The sequence below is a fragment of the Phyllobates terribilis genome, unplaced genomic scaffold (genome assembly GCF_046119375.1).
Source record: "Phyllobates terribilis strain yellow unplaced genomic scaffold, ASM4611937v1 Scaffold_230__1_contigs__length_3167835, whole genome shotgun sequence".
Taxonomy (NCBI): Eukaryota; Metazoa; Chordata; class Amphibia; order Anura; family Dendrobatidae; genus Phyllobates; species Phyllobates terribilis.
Genome location: NW_027362990.1, coordinates 1,156,720 through 1,173,877, shown reverse-complemented (window position 1 = coordinate 1,173,877; position 17,158 = coordinate 1,156,720). Strand labels below are relative to the sequence as shown.

The 17,158-nt window shown below is 48.8% G+C and overlaps 5 non-coding genes and 2 pseudogenes across 5 annotated transcripts; all 7 read left to right on the top strand.

The window, feature by feature from the left end:
• Positions 1–426: 426 nt before the first annotated feature.
• Positions 427–617, top strand: LOC141215127 (U2 spliceosomal RNA). Its single transcript, XR_012284270.1, has one exon. It is a non-coding gene; the product is annotated as a U2 spliceosomal RNA (small nuclear RNA).
• Positions 618–1,732: 1,115 nt separating this feature from the next.
• Positions 1,733–1,923, top strand: LOC141215059 (U2 spliceosomal RNA). Its single transcript, XR_012284207.1, has one exon. It is a non-coding gene; the product is annotated as a U2 spliceosomal RNA (small nuclear RNA).
• A 1,115-nt stretch (positions 1,924–3,038) lies between these two features.
• On the top strand, positions 3,039–3,128 carry LOC141215155 (U2 spliceosomal RNA; annotated as a pseudogene).
• Positions 3,129–8,650: 5,522 nt separating this feature from the next.
• LOC141215114 (U2 spliceosomal RNA) lies at positions 8,651–8,845 on the top strand. Its single transcript, XR_012284259.1, has one exon. It is a non-coding gene; the product is annotated as a U2 spliceosomal RNA (small nuclear RNA).
• Positions 8,846–9,960: 1,115 nt separating this feature from the next.
• Positions 9,961–10,151, top strand: LOC141215058 (U2 spliceosomal RNA). Its single transcript, XR_012284206.1, has one exon. It is a non-coding gene; the product is annotated as a U2 spliceosomal RNA (small nuclear RNA).
• Positions 10,152–11,266: 1,115 nt separating this feature from the next.
• On the top strand, positions 11,267–11,358 carry LOC141215170 (U2 spliceosomal RNA; annotated as a pseudogene).
• Positions 11,359–12,147: 789 nt separating this feature from the next.
• LOC141215130 (U2 spliceosomal RNA) lies at positions 12,148–12,331 on the top strand. The gene has a single exon (XR_012284273.1). It is a non-coding gene; the product is annotated as a U2 spliceosomal RNA (small nuclear RNA).
• Positions 12,332–17,158: the final 4,827 nt, after the last annotated feature.

Genomic DNA, 17,158 nt, shown 5'->3' with positions numbered 1-17,158 from the left:
GGCTGCGCGTGTCATAATAGGCTCTGAGCCTTTATATACCTGTGCACAGCAGCAGCCACCTTCAGTCTGCTGCTGGACAGCCAGCAGCAGCAGCAGCAGCAGGAGAGGTATGTAATCAGGAGCCCTCCTGCTAAGGGTAGACAGCTGCTCGTTCCACCCCACCCCCCGCCTTAATTGGTTCTCCTCCCTTCCAACGGTGTTGAGGCGGGTGGGAACAGCAGGGGGTGAAGGTGCTGTGTTTAAAGAGGTGGAGTTATGCAGATCGAAAACGCGTGGATTGCAGCAGCAGCAAGCCGAAAAGTGCAGGCATGTAAGGGATCTAGAGGTTGACAACATGTCTTCTTAACGGGAGTCCAGGAGCTCATCTCCACAAATGGACTTTTCAGGATCCTTGGGTGGCTCCGTAGTTTGAAACCAATTCTGGTTATCGCTTCTCGGCCTTTTGGCTAAGATCAAGTGTAGTATCTGTTCTTATCAGTTTAATATCTGATACGTCCCCTATCTGGGGACCATATATTAAATGGATTTTTAGAACAGGGAGATGGAAAAAGAGCTTGCTCTGTCTACTCCACGCATTGACCTGGTATTGCAGTATCTCCAGGACCGGTGCACCCCTTCTTTAATGCAGTTTCTAAAATCAGAAAGAATTGAATTCAATGTTTTTTGTTCATTTTGCTTGTTTGTCGGATTTTGGGATGGACTCTTTGGCTTTGCTTTTCTTCTCCTCATTGGATTTTTCATGTTCAAAGTTGCAGAAGCCAGATTACAAGCTCATTTTGGTTCAACTTCAGCAACTGTGCATTGCATTGCCATGTAATGTGATGCAATGCTATCTTTCTAGCTCTCCCTTTTTACTTCCTTTTGGATAAACAGACATATTAGGCAAGCATTTTGGAGCTTTCACCTAAATAACTACAGGTGGTGAGATAAGCTGCACAATATAATTGACCTTTCAGTATATTGTTGCACACACACCATCTATTTAGCAAATGCCCTTGTTATCAACAGCAGCCTTTTAAACTCACCTGAGCTAACAGGTATGTGCGCTGGTTACTCTGCTGCGCTTAAAATTTCTTTTTTGGTTTGCTACAATGCCTTTTCTGAAACGTTGTCTCCTTCTGCTGGAACACTGACTTCTTTCATTTAATGCCTGCAGACTATAAAAGAGAACCCAACCCAAAAAGTTTGGTTGATTAGTCTGTGGCATTCTGTTAAACTGTTGCTTATGGCGGTCTCTGTGAGCTTCTCAGCGACATTCAGCCAGCCAGGTATCCTGCCTGCAGTAGATGGAATGTGGCAATGGAACGCTGGCTGCGCGTGTCATAATAGGCTCTGAGCCTTTATATACCTGTGCACAGCAGCAGCCACCTTCAGTCTGCTGCTGGACAGCCAGCAGCAGCAGCAGCAGGAGAGGTATGTAATCAGGAGCCCTCCTGCTAAGGGTAGACAGCTGCTCGTTCCACCCCACCCCCCGCCTTAATTGGTTCTCCTCCCTTCCAACGGTGTTGAGGCGGGTGGGAACAGCAGGGGGTGAAGGTGCTGTGTTTAAAGAGGTGGAGTTATGCAGATCTAAAACGCGTGGATTGCAGCAGCAGCAAGCCGAAAAGTGCAGGCATGTAAGGGATCTAGAGGTTGACAACATGTCTTCTTAACGGGAGTCCAGGAGCTCATCTCCACAAATGGACTTTTCAGGATCCTTGGGTGGCTCCGTAGTTTGAAACCAATTCTGGTTATCGCTTCTCGGCCTTTTGGCTAAGATCAAGTGTAGTATCTGTTCTTATCAGTTTAATATCTGATACGTCCCCTATCTGGGGACCATATATTAAATGGATTTTTAGAACAGGGAGATGGAAAAAGAGCTTGCTCTGTCCACTCCACGCATTGACCTGGTATTGCAGTATCTCCAGGACCGGTGCACCCCTTCTTTAATGCAGTTTCTAAAATCAGAAAGAATTGAATTCAATGTTTTTTGTTCATTTTGCTTGTTTGTCGGATTTTGGGATGGACTCTTTGGCTTTGCTTTTCTTCTCCTCATTGGATTTTTCATGTTCAAAGTTGCAGAAGCCAGATTACAAGCTCATTTTGGTTCAACTTCAGCAACTGTGCATTGCATTGCCATGTAATGTGATGCAATGCTATCTTTCTAGCTCTCCCTTTTTACTTCCTTTTGGATAAACAGACATATTAGGCAAGCATTTTGGAGCTTTCACCTAAATAACTACAGGTGGTGAGATAAGCTGCACAATATAATTGACCTTTCAGTATATTGTTGCACACACACCATCTATTTAGCAAATGCCCTTGTTATCAACAGCAGCCTTTTAAACTCACCTGAGCTAACAGGTATGTGCGCTGGTTACTCTGCTGCGCTTAAAATTTCTTTTTTGGTTTGCTACAATGCCTTTTCTGAAACGTTGTCTCCTTCTGCTGGAACACTGACTTCTTTCATTTAATGCCTGCAGACTATAAAAGAGAACCCAACCCAAAAAGTTTGGTTGATTAGTCTGTGGCATTCTGTTAAACTGTTGCTTATGGCGGTCTCTGTGAGCTTCTCAGCGACATTCAGCCAGCCAGGTATCCTGCCTGCAGTAGATGGAATGTGGCAATGGAACGCTGGCTGCGCGTGTCATAATAGGCTCTGAGCCTTTATATACCTGTGCACAGCAGCAGCCACCTTCAGTCTGCTGCTGGACAGCCAGCAGCAGCAGCAGCAGGAGAGGTATGTAATCAGGAGCCCTCCTGCTAAGGGTAGACAGCTGCTCGTTCCACCCCACCCCCCGCCTTAATTGGTTCTCCTCCCTTCCAACGGTGTTGAGGCGGGTGGGAACAGCAGGGGGTGAAGGTGCTGTGTTTAAAGAGGTGGAGTTATGCAGATCTAAAACGCGTGGATTGCAGTAGCAGCAAGCCGAAAAGTGCAGGCATGTAAGGGATCTAGAGGTTGACAACATGTCTTCTTAACGGGAGTCCAGGAGCTCATCTCCACAAATGGACTTTTCAGGATCCTTGGGTGGCTCCGTAGTTTGAAACCAATTCTGGTTATCGCTTCTCGGCCTTTTGGCTAAGATCAAGTGTAGTATCTGTTCTTTTAAGAACACAAGAGCTGCGATCTACACTTGACGAGAGCGATCGAACTCGGAAGGAGAAGAGCTTCGGAGCCCAGCTGACATCGGAGAAGGAAGGCGGATATCGGTGGGAGGAAGAAGCTCTAAAGAATCCAGAAGAAGACGAAGACTCGGAGAAGAATCGGGCTGTCCTGTGGAATCTTCGAGGAAGAAAATCATCGAGACAAAGACCTTTCGGGGAATTTGTCCAGAACACGACGGGAGAAGAATCTGCATAGCTCCACCCATTCCGGGAAGAGTTCCAGATCCAGCTCCAAGAAGTAACTGCAGGAGGAAAGCCATGGCAAGCGCTGCGAGGAAGGCCGAAAAGAAGAGCCTGGAGCAGGGGACAGCCAGGAGGGCCCAGCCAGGAGCCGATTCTGACCCCAAGGACTCTGCCTCCACGACTGGCCAGCAGAAGGGACCCCAGAAGCCCCGCCACGAAGCTCCAGCCCTGGAGCCATGGATGCGGCAGACGGTGGCCCTGAAGCTGAAGGAAGTGGATGGGAGGGTGCCGTACATGTCCTCGGACGTGTTCTGCCAGAAGATGCTGCTGGATCGAGGCTTCTCCAGGTCGGACACCCTCAGCATCCAGACCTTCTTGACGGGGATCTTCTTCGTCACCTTCGCCACTGTGAACACCTGCAGGAGGTTCTGGGAAATGGTAAGCGCAAAAGGACCGGATAATTCTTTCTCTGCCTTTACAGGTAGCTGCCCTATCCAGAGGGACGAAAGGAGGATCACGGTCTCCATGCGCAACCCGCACACCCCAGGCCAAGACATCTGTACCTTCCTGAGACGCTTCTGTTTGGTTGTGAAGGAACCCTCTCACATCCTGAATGGACTCGGCTTCTGGACAGGTAAGTGGTCGGTGACCGTTAGACTTCACAGGGACCTGGCGTACTCAGACGGACTTCGGCACCTGCCCCCGACATCCTCCCTGGGCAACTCCTACGGCCTCATCTATTACCCGGACATGCCGCGGAACTGCAGGAGATGCGGCAAGAACGGCCACGAGATGAAGGACTGCAAGGAGGATGCCTGCAGGATTTGTCGAGTGACGGGACACAGCTCGAAAGACTGCCCGAAGAAGACATCCTGCAACCTGTGTGGGCTGGCGGCTCATCTGTACAAGGATTGCCCCAAGCGTGAGAGATCCTGGGCATCGGTGGTTGCGACGACCCCAGCTACGGAGGACAAGGCCCCGACGACCAGGCCTGTGAAGGTCAAGGCCGAGACGACCAAGGCCAAAGCGGTCAAGGAGTCGGTGGCCAAAGCCCCAGCGACGGTCCCAGCAGCTCCGAAGCAGAAGAAAAAGTCAAAGGAGGGTAAGAGTTCTGTCACCCCTCTCTCGATCCCTCCCCCTGCCACCCCCGTCCAATTCCCCCCCACCCCGGCCACCCCTGCTGAGGATTCCACTTTCTCTTCCTCCTTCCCCTACTCCTCAGCAGGTGTCCTTTCCCCTGCCCCGGCAGCCACTCTCCCTCCCCAGACCATGGTAGCGGTGGAATTAACCTTTCCTCCACCCGCCGCTATCTATTCCGAGGAGGATTTTCCCCTTCTTGTCTCCCCAGTTCCAACCCGGGGAAAGAGGAAGGTGGAGGACAGCCCTGCTACTGAATCCTCCAAAAAGAAGATTCTGGATTTCGTAGGCGAAAAGGAGGATACCCTCCCTGAGCCAGAAGAGATGGAGCACATGGTTGAGACCCTGGTGGCCGAGCCAGAAGAGGAGGAACTGGTGGTCGCCGAGATCGAGGCCGCGCTGCTTTACCAGATGGAGGAAGAGGGCCTGCTGGTGATCCCGTCACCAGCAGTCAACACCGACGAGGGACCACCCGACCGGAGTGGTAACTAAGGTGTATTGCCTGCGCTAACTTTTTCTTTTTTCCCTACATGATGGCTAATATTAACTTATTTTCCATTAATGTCAGGAGCATCAAGGACAAGTTCAGACGTCAGACTATTTATGCCTTCCTTACTTCCCAGTTGTGTGATGTTTATATGTTGCAGGAATGTTCCCTTCCCTCCTCTAGGTCCTTCAAACATCTGGCCAGGGAGTGGTCCCACGGTCCATCCTACTGGTCCGGTGGGGGTGACTGCAAGTCTGCGGGGGTCGCAATTCTGATCAGGGGGGGCGCATTCACGCTTGAGTCCGTCCAGGAGCTCATCTGCGGCAGGGCTCTTGTTGTAGATGGCAACTGGGCGGGAGAACCTGTCAGGTTCATCAACGTGTATGCGTCCCCACTGAAGAATGAGCGTTTGGAGCTTTTCCAGACCCTGCGGCTTCAGCTTGCCACCACCAGGACCTTAGTGATGGCCGGGGATTTCAACTGCCCCATCGAGGAGGACGGTCGTAGTTCTGGTACATCTGCCAAGTTGGACATCACGTCCAAGCTGCTCATCGAGATGGTAACCGAGGCCTCTCTTCAGGACGTGGTGGGCTCCATGGGGAGAGGCTCCACGAACTATTCGTGGAGCCGACCCGATGGCTCACTCCGCTCCAGGATTGACTTTGTGTTCACCTCTCGGGCAGTCAGGCAGAGTAGGCACTCGATGGTCTCCTGCTTCTTCTCCGACCACAGAGCCATTCACTTACAAGGTGTCCTCGGCGACGGTTTTCCGTCCGGCCCCGGCTCCTGGAAGCTGAATTGTGCTCTGCTGGCTCAGGATGAAGTCGTGGAGGAGCTGAGAGCAGCCTACGCAATGTGGCAGTCCTACAAGGGTAGCTTCCAAACAGTCTCTGATTGGTGGGAATATGTTAAACTTGAGTTTCGCTGTTTCTTTCAGGCCAAGGGTCGACAACAGGCGTGTGAGAAGAGGAGGGACTTCAGAGGGCTGCAGCGCGAGCTGCGGTCGCTGCAGGACCTTCTTCACTGCGGCTGGGACGTGAGGGAGGAGCTGGAGGAGACCAAGAAGAGCCTGAAAAGGCACTTTGAGGAGGAGTCCAAGCGAATCGTCTTCCGTTCCAAAGTGGAGAATCTGGAGAAGGGTGAGAAATGTAACTCATTCTTTTTCAGGAAACTTCATGCCGGTCACACGCCCCTGAACGAGCTGCGAGACGAGAGCGGAAACATGCGACGTGGGAAGGAGGACGTGATGAGGGTCGTCAGCGACTTCTACAGCGAACTCTACTCCCACAAGACTACTGACCCTGACGCTGCTGATAAGTTCCTGTCAGGTATCACTAACCATCTTGATCCTGCAGGCACGGCAGCCTTGGACAAACCTCTGATGGTGGGCGAATTGCTCTCTGCCGCTAAATCCTTTAGGACCGGCAGGACCCCGGGCAGTGATGGTCTTCCAGCGGAGCTCTATGTAGCGCTGGGAGACCTCATCTGTCCGGACCTGTTGGACCTGTATGAGGAGATGGTGGTGGAGGGTAGAATGCCTCCATCTTTGAGGGAAGGAATGGTCACGATCCTGTACAAGCGGAAGGGAGAGAGGTGCGACCTGAGGAATTGGCGTCCCATTACTCTGCTCAACGTGGACTACAAGATCCTGGCCAAGACGATGGCGACACGACTTAAGACGATCATCGGACGGATCATCCACCCGGACCAGACCTGCGGCATCCCTGGACGTCGCATCGCAGACAGCCTCGCTCTCGTGCGGGACACGGTCGAGTACATCAAGGTCCGCCGCGCACACGCGGCCCTGGTCTCCTTGGATCAGGAGAAGGCCTTCGACCGGGTTTCCCACGAGTTCATGGGCCGAGCTCTGCACCGGTTAGGTTTGGGTAACATGTTTTGTTCGTATGTCCGTCTGATGTATTTTGATATCCACAGCTCGGTGTTGGTGAACGGCTGGAAGACTGACCCCTTCCCTGTCCTCTCTGGGGTCAGACAAGGCTGCCCTCTATCACCTCTTCTTTTTGTTTGTGTTATAGAACTCTTCGCAGAGGCTATCCGGCAGAATGGAGAGATCAGAGGGATCACCGCACCGGGTCCGGGACGACACGAGGTCAAGTGCTCGCTCTACATGGACGACGTCACCGTCTTCTGCGCTGATCGTGGTTCAGTCGACACCCTCGTCCAGACGTGTGAGAGGTTCGGCCGGGCTTCAGGGGCCAAAGTCAACTGCAGGAAGTCGGAAGCCATGCTCTTCGGGGATTGGCAGCAGGCCTCCTCCGCCCCCTTCCCCTTCAACATTCAACCGGATTTCCTCAAGGTGCTGGGAGTCTGGTTCGGGAAGGAAGGAGCGGCCCTCAAGTCCTGGCAAGAACGCTTGGCCAAGGTGAAGCAACGGATCGGACTCTGGAGCCTCAGACACCTCACTTGTGAGGGTAAGGCACTCGTCCTGCGTAATGAGGTCCTGCCCGTCTTGCAGTACACGGCGCAGGCCTGGCCCCCACACGTCACTGTGTGCAGGGCCATTACCAGGACAGTGTTTCACTTTGTCTGGGGATCCAAGATGGACAGAGTCAGGCGGGCCGTCATGTACAAGGAGCCTCGCAAGGGTGGGAAGGGCGTTCCAGATATCCCCACCCTCCTGCGATCCTCTTTTGTGTGTGATTGTGTCCGCCGGACTTTGCAAGTCAAGAATGGCTCCGCGGGCAGGTCCATGTCTCGCTTCTTCCTGCTTCCTCTTTGGAGGCGACTCGGCTGGGACAAGTGGGACAGCTCCTTCCCCTACAACTGGACGACGCCATGGTTCTACGGAGACGTCGTTCGATTTGTGGGGGAGCATCAACTGGAGGGACTCAAGCCCGACTTGTGGAAGCCCAAAACTATCCACAAGCTAATCAGAGCCAAGGATGACGTGGAGAACATCACAGGACTTCACCAGGACACGCTGGAGACTGTGTGGACAAATGTGTCGTCTGACAGGCTGACCAACGGGCACAAGGACTTGTCGTGGATGGCGATTCAGGGCGGACTGCCCGTCCGGTCATTCATGCATGCCCGGAACCTGTGCAAGACCCGGTACTGCCCAAGGTGCCCCTTCGTGGAGGAAACATCTTTGCACACTTTTTGGGACTGCGGATTTGCACAGCGCCTATTGACTGCACTTGAGGACGACCTGAGGAACTCTGTCCCCAGGGCGAGCCTATCGCACCATTCTGTGCTTTACGGACTCTTCCCTGGGGTTCATACCGTCGGAGCCATCCAGGAGGCTTGGCGCCTTATGAACTGCTTCAAGGATGCCGTTTGGGTCGCCAGGAACCGGCTCATCTTGAGGAGGGAGAGGATGTCCATCCAGGACTGCCGCAGGCTGATCCACAGCCTGCTCAGAGACTATTCCATCATGGACGGTCCGGAGGACGAGGATGAGGACTAAACCCCTCCTCCCCCTCTCCCCTTATGTGTCTTGTCTTTCAATAAAGCTTCGGGCCTGTGATTTTCCCCTCCCCATCCCCTTTTTCCCAATCCCCATCCCTTATCACGGTTCGTCGTACTGTATTGATTGACATGCTTTTTCTTTCAGATTGAGTGTTTTGTGTAGCATAGGGGTGTGATGTGTCTAGTTAGTGCGTCGTATCCTCATGCTATGTAAATATGATGTAGAATTCTGTGAGTACTGGGCTGCGGCACTGTACACTGTCTGTTAACTTATTTTTTGTGCTAATAAAAGATATATTCAATCAAAAAAAATCTGTTCTTATCAGTTTAATATCTGATACGTCCCCTATCTGGGGACCATATATTAAATGGATTTTTAGAACAGGGAGATGGAAAAAGAGCTTGCTCTGTCCACTCCACGCATTGACCTGGTATTGCAGTATCTCCAGGACCGGTGCACCCCTTCTTTAATGCAGTTTCTAAAATCAGAAAGAATTGAATTCAATGTTTTTTGTTCATTTTGCTTGTTTGTCGGATTTTGGGATGGACTCTTTGGCTTTGCTTTTCTTCTCCTCATTGGATTTTTCATGTTCAAAGTTGCAGAAGCCAGATTACAAGCTCATTTTGGTTCAACTTCAGCAACTGTGCATTGCATTGCCATGTAATGTGATGCAATGCTATCTTTCTAGCTCTCCCTTTTTACTTCCTTTTGGATAAACAGACATATTAGGCAAGCATTTTGGAGCTTTCACCTAAATAACTACAGGTGGTGAGATAAGCTGCACAATATAATTGACCTTTCAGTATATTGTTGCACACACACCATCTATTTAGCAAATGCCCTTGTTATCAACAGCAGCCTTTTAAACTCACCTGAGCTAACAGGTATGTGCGCTGGTTACTCTGCTGCGCTTAAAATTTCTTTTTTGGTTTGCTACAATGCCTTTTCTGAAACATTGTCTCCTTCTGCTGGAACACTGACTTCTTTCATTTAATGCCTGCAGACTATAAAAGAGAACCCAACCCAAAAAGTTTGGTTGATTAGTCTGTGGCATTCTGTTAAACTGTTGCTTATGGCGGTCTCTGTGAGCTTCTCAGCGACATTCAGCCAGCCAGGTATCCTGCCTGCAGTAGATGGAATGTGGCAATGGAACGCTGGCTGCGCGTGTCATAATAGGCTCTGAGCCTTTATATACCTGTGCACAGCAGCAGCCACCTTCAGTCTGCTGCTGGACAGCCAGCAGCAGCAGCAGTAGGAGAGGTATGTAATCAGGAGCCCTCCTGCTAAGGGTAGACAGCTGCTCGTTCCACCCCACCCCCCGCCTTAATTGGTTCTCCTCCCTTCCAACGGTGTTGAGGCAGGTGGGAACAGCAGGGGGTGAAGGTGCTGTGTTTAAAGAGGTGGAGTTATGCAGATCTAAAACGCGTGGATTGCAGCAGCAGCAAGCCGAAAAGTGCAGGCATGTAAGGGATCTAGAGGTTGACAACATGTCTTCTTAACGGGAGTCCAGGAGCTCATCTCCACAAATGGACTTTTCAGGATCCTTGGGTGGCTCCGTAGTTTGAAACCAATTCTGGTTATCGCTTCTCGGCCTTTTGGCTAAGATCAAGTGTAGTATCTGTTCTTATCAGTTTAATATCTGATACGTCCCCTATCTGGGGACCATATATTAAATGGATTTTTAGAACAGGGAGATGGAAAAAGAGCTTGCTCTGTCCACTCCACGCATTGACCTGGTATTGCAGTATCTCCAGGACCGGTGCACCCCTTCTTTAATGCAGTTTCTAAAATCAGAAAGAATTGAATTCAATGTTTTTTGTTCATTTTGCTTGTTTGTCGGATTTTGGGATGGACTCTTTGGCTTTGCTTTTCTTCTCCTCATTGGATTTTTCATGTTCAAAGTTGCAGAAGCCAGATTACAAGCTCATTTTGGTTCAACTTCAGCAACTGTGCATTGCATTGCCATGTAATGTGATGCAATGCTATCTTTCTAGCTCTCCCTTTTTACTTCCTTTTGGATAAACAGACATATTAGGCAAGCATTTTGGAGCTTTCACCTAAATAACTACAGGTGGTGAGATAAGCTGCACAATATAATTGACCTTTCAGTATATTGTTGCACACACACCATCTATTTAGCAAATGCCCTTGTTATCAACAGCAGCCTTTTAAACTCACCTGAGCTAACAGGTATGTGCGCTGGTTACTCTGCTGCGCTTAAAATTTCTTTTTTGGTTTGCTACAATGCCTTTTCTGAAACGTTGTCTCCTTCTGCTGGAACACTGACTTCTTTCATTTAATGCCTGCAGACTATAAAAGAGAACCCAACCCAAAAAGTTTGGTTGATTAGTCTGTGGCATTCTGTTAAACTGTTGCTTATGGCGGTCTCTGTGAGCTTCTCAGCGACATTCAGCCAGCCAGGTATCCTGCCTGCAGTAGATGGAATGTGGCAATGGAACGCTGGCTGCGCGTGTCATAATAGGCTCTGAGCCTTTATATACCTGTGCACAGCAGCAGCCACCTTCAGTCTGCTGCTGGACAGCCAGCAGCAGCAGCAGCAGGAGAGGTATGTAATCAGGAGCCCTCCTGCTAAGGGTAGACAGCTGCTCGTTCCACCCCACCCCCCGCCTTAATTGGTTCTCCTCCCTTCCAACGGTGTTGAGGCGGGTGGGAACAGCAGGGGGTGAAGGTGCTGTGTTTAAAGAGGTGGAGTTATGCAGATCTAAAACGCGTGGATTGCAGCAGCAGCAAGCCGAAAAGTGCAGGCATGTAAGGGATCTAGAGGTTGACAACATGTCTTCTTAACGGGAGTCCAGGAGCTCATCTCCACAAATGGACTTTTCAGGATCCTTGGGTGGCTCCGTAGTTTGAAACCAATTCTGGTTATCGCTTCTCGGCCTTTTGGCTAAGATCAAGTGTAGTATCTTTCGAAAAGGCGGTTTTGGATGTTGGCCGCCCTAGTAGATTGATACATTATGCACACTGGGGTTTAGGCGCTTGTTAGTACGCCAGGTGGCTAATATAGTCATCTGGTGGAAAGCATGGCCCCCCAGGATCGACGCCATTGGGCCGGGGAAGATCGAAAGCCCGAAGTGTGAAGTGCCCCAGGAGTGGTGACCCTGGGGTGCCTTAACTCACTGGGATTGGGAACCCCACTTGAGTTTATGGCACATTTGCACAAGCACTTTAAATTTTCTTTCTTCACACACACCCTTATTCCGGGCCTTCTGGCCTTAGGATGGGGAATTTTTCAATTCCCGGTCGAAGGTCCGGGCAGTATTATACTGTGAAACCTTCACTATTTATTTAATTTCTTTGTCACTGTGTGTCCACTTATTCACGTGTGTCACGTCCTACTAGGATTTTGTCGGGATGCGGTTCCCTTACGGGTTCCTCTCTTGGCAGGTCTAGGGGGGGAGTGTGTGGCCATCAGGTTCCGCTCCCCCCTGAACCCCCCTGGCTCTCCTCTTTCGGGAGGAGAGCGTTGTTGGCTCCCCTCTTCCGGGAGGGGAGCACAGTCTTTGGCTCCCAGTGCCTTGCTCGGGTGAGAACTCGGGCAGGTGCTGGGGGTAAGATTGGGTCGCCTCTGGCTCCGGCTGGAGGTGGCTATTTGTCCCTGTTCCTCGCTGTGGCCTTCTGGCTCGGAGGGACGGGGAATGGTTTGGGGGACCCTTCTCCTTTTGGAGAGGGTTTCAAGAAGACCAGCATCCTAGTGCACTTTTTTTGTGGCACTTGTCACTTTTTTAAGCGCACTCGGGTTTTGTACACGAATTCGGGCTTTCGAAAAAAAAAAAAAATCTGTTCTTATCAGTTTAATATCTGATACGTCCCCTATCTGGGGACCATATATTAAATGGATTTTTAGAACAGGGAGATGGAAAAAGAGCTTGCTCTGTCCACTCCACGCATTGACCTGGTATTGCAGTATCTCCAGGACCGGTGCACCCCTTCTTTAATGCAGTTTCTAAAATCAGAAAGAATTGAATTCAATGTTTTTTGTTCATTTTGCTTGTTTGTCGGATTTTGGGATGGACTCTTTGGCTTTGCTTTTCTTCTCCTCATTGGATTTTTCATGTTCAAAGTTGCAGAAGCCAGATTACAAGCTCATTTTGGTTCAACTTCAGCAACTCTGCATTGCATTGCCATGTAATGTGATGCAATGCTATCTTTCTAGCTCTCCCTTTTTACTTCCTTTTGGATAAACAGACATATTAGGCAAGCATTTTGGAGCTTTCACCTAAATAACTACAGGTGGTGAGATAAGCTGCACAATATAATTGACCTTTCTGTATATTGTTGCACACACACCATCTATTTAGCAAATGCCCTTGTTATCAACAGCAGCCTTTTAAACTCACCTGAGCTAACAGGTATGTGCGCTGGTTACTCTGCTGCGCTTAAAATTTCTTTTTTGGTTTGCTACAATGCCTTTTCTGAAACGTTGTCTCCTTCTGCTGGAACACTGACTTCTTTCATTTAATGCCTGCAGACTATAAAAGAGAACCCAACCCAAAAAGTTTGGTTGATTAGTCTGTGGCATTCTGTTAAACTGTTGCTTATGGCGGTCTCTGTGAGCTTCTCAGCGACATTCAGCCAGCCAGGTATCCTGCCTGCAGTAGATGGAATGTGGCAATGGAACGCTGGCTGCGCGTGTCATAATAGGCTCTGAGCCTTTATATACCTGTGCACAGCAGCAGCCACCTTCAGTCTGCTGCTGGACAGCCAGCAGCAGCAGCAGCAGGAGAGGTATGTAATCAGGAGCCCTCCTGCTAAGGGTAGACAGCTGCTCGTTCCACCCCACCCCCCGCCTTAATTGGTTCTCCTCCCTTCCAACGGTGTTGAGGCGGGTGGGAACAGCAGGGGGTGAAGGTGCTGTGTTTAAAGAGGTGGAGTTATGCAGATCTAAAACGCGTGGATTGCAGCAGCAGCAAGCCGAAAAGTGCAGGCATGTAAGGGATCTAGAGGTTGACAACATGTCTTCTTAACGGGAGTCCAGGAGCTCATCTCCACAAATGGACTTTTCAGGATCCTTGGGTGGCTCCGTAGTTTGAAACCAATTCTGGTTATCGCTTCTCGGCCTTTTGGCTGCGATCGTATGACTGTACCTTGATTGGTGCGAGTCTCCTGGAGGAATCCGGACCCTTTTGTGGAGGATTTTCTGCTTTTTCCTGTGGTATTCCATACCGACAGAATCCAAGATGTCTTTTGTGAAGAACACCATCCGTTTGTCCGTGGATCCATCTGACCAGAACAAGAACAACGTGGTTTTCATTGTCCAAGACATCGTTGAAGGCAAAGCTGGAGCAAGACGTTCTGAGATCTTCAGTGTCAACGAATTTTCACGTCAAGGTAATTATGACGTTACCTTTATGGACCAGGATGTTTGCCTTAATGTCTTTGAATGGCTCCGTGGTCACTCTAGTGACCCCTGCTTGGAAGGAGTTAGATGGGAACCTTTGTTTGGTCTGCAAGAAAAGGAGGTGACTGTGACTGTCTATAACCCTTTTACAGACCCTGAGCTGCTGGAGTGCTTCCTCTCTCGCTACTGTGAATATGTGCGGAAGGGAGTGAAGCAAGTCAATTGTCTAGGAATCTTTAACTGTCAGTATAAATTCCGTGTGAAATTGAAAAGGGATCCTGACAGTGTGGGGGGCTTTAGACACCCTCCATCAAATTTTTCCGTTGCAGGCCATAGAGGTTTCCTCTTTTACCCAGGCCAGCCCATGTTTTGCCGTAGATGCTTTTCTTTCGGACATACCATGGTAACATGCCTTAAAGGGCAGTGTTGCCGAAATTGCAGAAAGGAGGGGCATATGGCCAACCAGTGTCCAGAGGCCAAGTCCTGTGATGTCTGTGGGAGTAGTGATCACATGTATAAGGACTGTCCTATGAGTGCACCTAGACGTTCTGATAAAGAACAGAAGGAGGAAGAGCTGGAGAGGAGGCAGATGGCAAGCGCACTGAAAGTGCTGGAAAGATTGGAGAGGGAGGAGAGAGAGGGAAGGAGGCGGGAAACTGGTAGAGCCTCTCCCTCTACGGCGCCAGAGGAGGTGTCCCTGAGACCATGTTCTTCTTCTGCTGAAGAAATGAGGAAGAAGCGGAGGGAAGAAAAGGAGTTCTGGAGGGAAGTGGCAAAGGTGGAGAAAAAGGCAGTGTCTGCGAGAATATCTAGGAAAGTGGTGGAAGCAGAGCTGCCTGAGATGATGACTTTTGGAGAGGCAATGGATGCAACAGGATGTGAAGTGCAAATCTCGGAACCCGACAGTCCTGAACACCCTTCGGGTCCTGAAAACATTGAAGATTTTTCTTCGGAGGATGATAGGGGTGCAAAGAAGAGTCGTAGGGAGGATGGTGGGGGCAGTGATGATGCAGATTTTAGTGAGCCTCGGAGGAAGATCAGAACTGCCAGAATGAGGAGTGTGGCTGGTGAAGCCAGCGGGTCGGAAACCAGCTGTTCTGTTCTGATGGCGGAGGAGGATAGTGGTGGTGCTGGATAGTGTCACCATATAATATTGTAAATGTTTTTTCTTTTTGTCCTCTTGTGAGCTTTGGTTTAGGCCAAAGGCTATTTCTTTGTGTAATTGGTGAAGGAGTAGAAGTATTATGGGATTTACCATAGTGTCCCAAAACGTAAGAGTGTTTAAAAGTAAAGTAAGAAGAGCTGCTATTTTTGAGTTTTTAGCTATGCAAAATGCATCTATTTTTTGTTTACAAGAATGTGGGGTAGTGGATGGTGTGAAAGGGGATGAATGGTCTTATGGAGCGTCTGTGTGGTCGGGGAGTGCATGTAATAAGAATGATGGTGTGGGTATTTTGGTTAAAGGAAGGGAGGTTGTTTTGAGTGATTATTTGGTTATTGAGGTGGGGAGATGTATCCTTGCTAATTTTGTATACAAGAATGTAAAGTTTTGTGTTATTAATGTTTATGCGCCAGTTGAAAAAAATGAGCGCAAAAATTTATTTGAAAAAATTAAGCTTTTTGTTCCAGGAAGAATACCTGTGGTAATTGTGGGTGATATGAACTGTGATGTGGGGAGAGTGAATGTGGATGTGTCTGGGAAAGCATTATTGGAGTTAGTGAATGATTTTGGGTTGTGTGATATGCAGCGCGTGTGTAACATGAATCCTTTGTTGAACACTTTCTTTTCTGAGAGTGGTAGGGTACAATCCAGATTGGATTATTGTTTTATTTCTAAAAATATAGTTTCTGTTAATTATAGGCAGGAAAACGTTCTTTTTTCAGATCATGTGTGTATGTTGTGTGAGTTGGATATAAAAGTTGATGGAGTGTTTGGGAGAGGATTGTGGAAGTTAAATGTTAAACTGTTAGAGAATGAAGATGTGAGAAAGGAGTATGAAAGGCGGTATGAAGAATGGTGTAAGCATAAAAATGAGTTTGGGAATGTTTGTGAGTGGTGCCACTGGGTGAAGAAACAAACAAAAATGTTCTTTAAAAATTTAGGATACAAGTATGCAGCAATTAAAAGAGAGAGTTTTGTTAAACTGAACGCGCGGTTGAGCGTTTTGTATAAGTTAAGGGAAGGAGGAGTTGAGGTGGAGGAGGATATTTTAGAGGTAAAAAAGGAGATTAGTGAGTTTTTGTTGGAGAGAGGGAGAAGCATAGTGTTTAGGGCAAAGATTGATAAGATGGAGCAGGATGAGAAATGTTCTCGGTTTTTCTTTAAAAAAGTTTTTGGAAAGAAACAGAGTATGAGCGTGGTGTATGGAGCAGATGGAAGTGAGGTGAGTGGAGAGGATATGTGTGAAGAGGTGGCTAAGTTTTATGAGGATCTGTATGCAGTGAAACAGAGGGATGAATGTTTGGAGAATGATGTTTTGAGTGTGTTAGAGAGTAAGTTGAGTGAAGCAGAAAGAGAGAGAGTGATGGGTGAGGTGACTGGTGATGAGGTATGGAAGGTTATGTGTAGTATGGCTTTGAATAAGACGCCGGGGGAGGATGGCCTCCCAGTAGAATTTTATCGTGTGATGTGGGGTGTGATTGGTAAGGACTTTGTGGATGTATGTAAGTATATGTGGGGAAACATGGAGGTGACTGAGAGTATGCGTGCAGGTATGGTTGTGTTAATTCCTAAGAAAGGGGATTTGAAAAGTCTGAGGAATTGGAGGCCAATAACGCTACTTAATTGTGATTATAAAATCTATGCAAAACTTATGGCTAATAGGATGCGTGATGTGATAGAGAGTGTGATTGGGGATGAGCAGTGTTGTGCGGTACCTGGGAGGCGGATTCATGAGTGTGTGTGTATGTTAAGAGATTGTCTATGGGATTGCATGGGTCGTAAGAAGAGTGTATTTTTGTTAAGTTTGGATTTTGAAAAGGCTTATGATAGGTTGTCGCATGGTTTTTTGTTCAGAGTGTTGTTAAAAATGGGTTTTCCGGCTGATTTTGTTGGGCGAGTGAGAAGTTTGTATGCGGGTGTTTATAGCTGTGTTTTAATGTGGGTAGGAAAGTGAATGTGTTTTCGGGTGTGCGACAGGGGTGTCCTTTGTCCCCTGTAGCATTTATTTGTGCAATTGAGCCATTGTTGTGTATGCTGAGGAAAGATAAGGTAATTCGTGGTGTGCAAGTGCCGGGAGGTGGAGGAAAAGAATGGAAGGTGAGTGGTTATATGGATGACGTGTGTGTATTATGTGATTCTGAATGTTCGGTGAGGCGGGTGAAGTTGTTAGTGTCTATTTTTTGTGGTGCATCTGCGTTTAAAGTGAATTGGGAAAAGAGTGAGTGTAAGGGTTTTGGAGGCGGAAGTTTAAGTAGG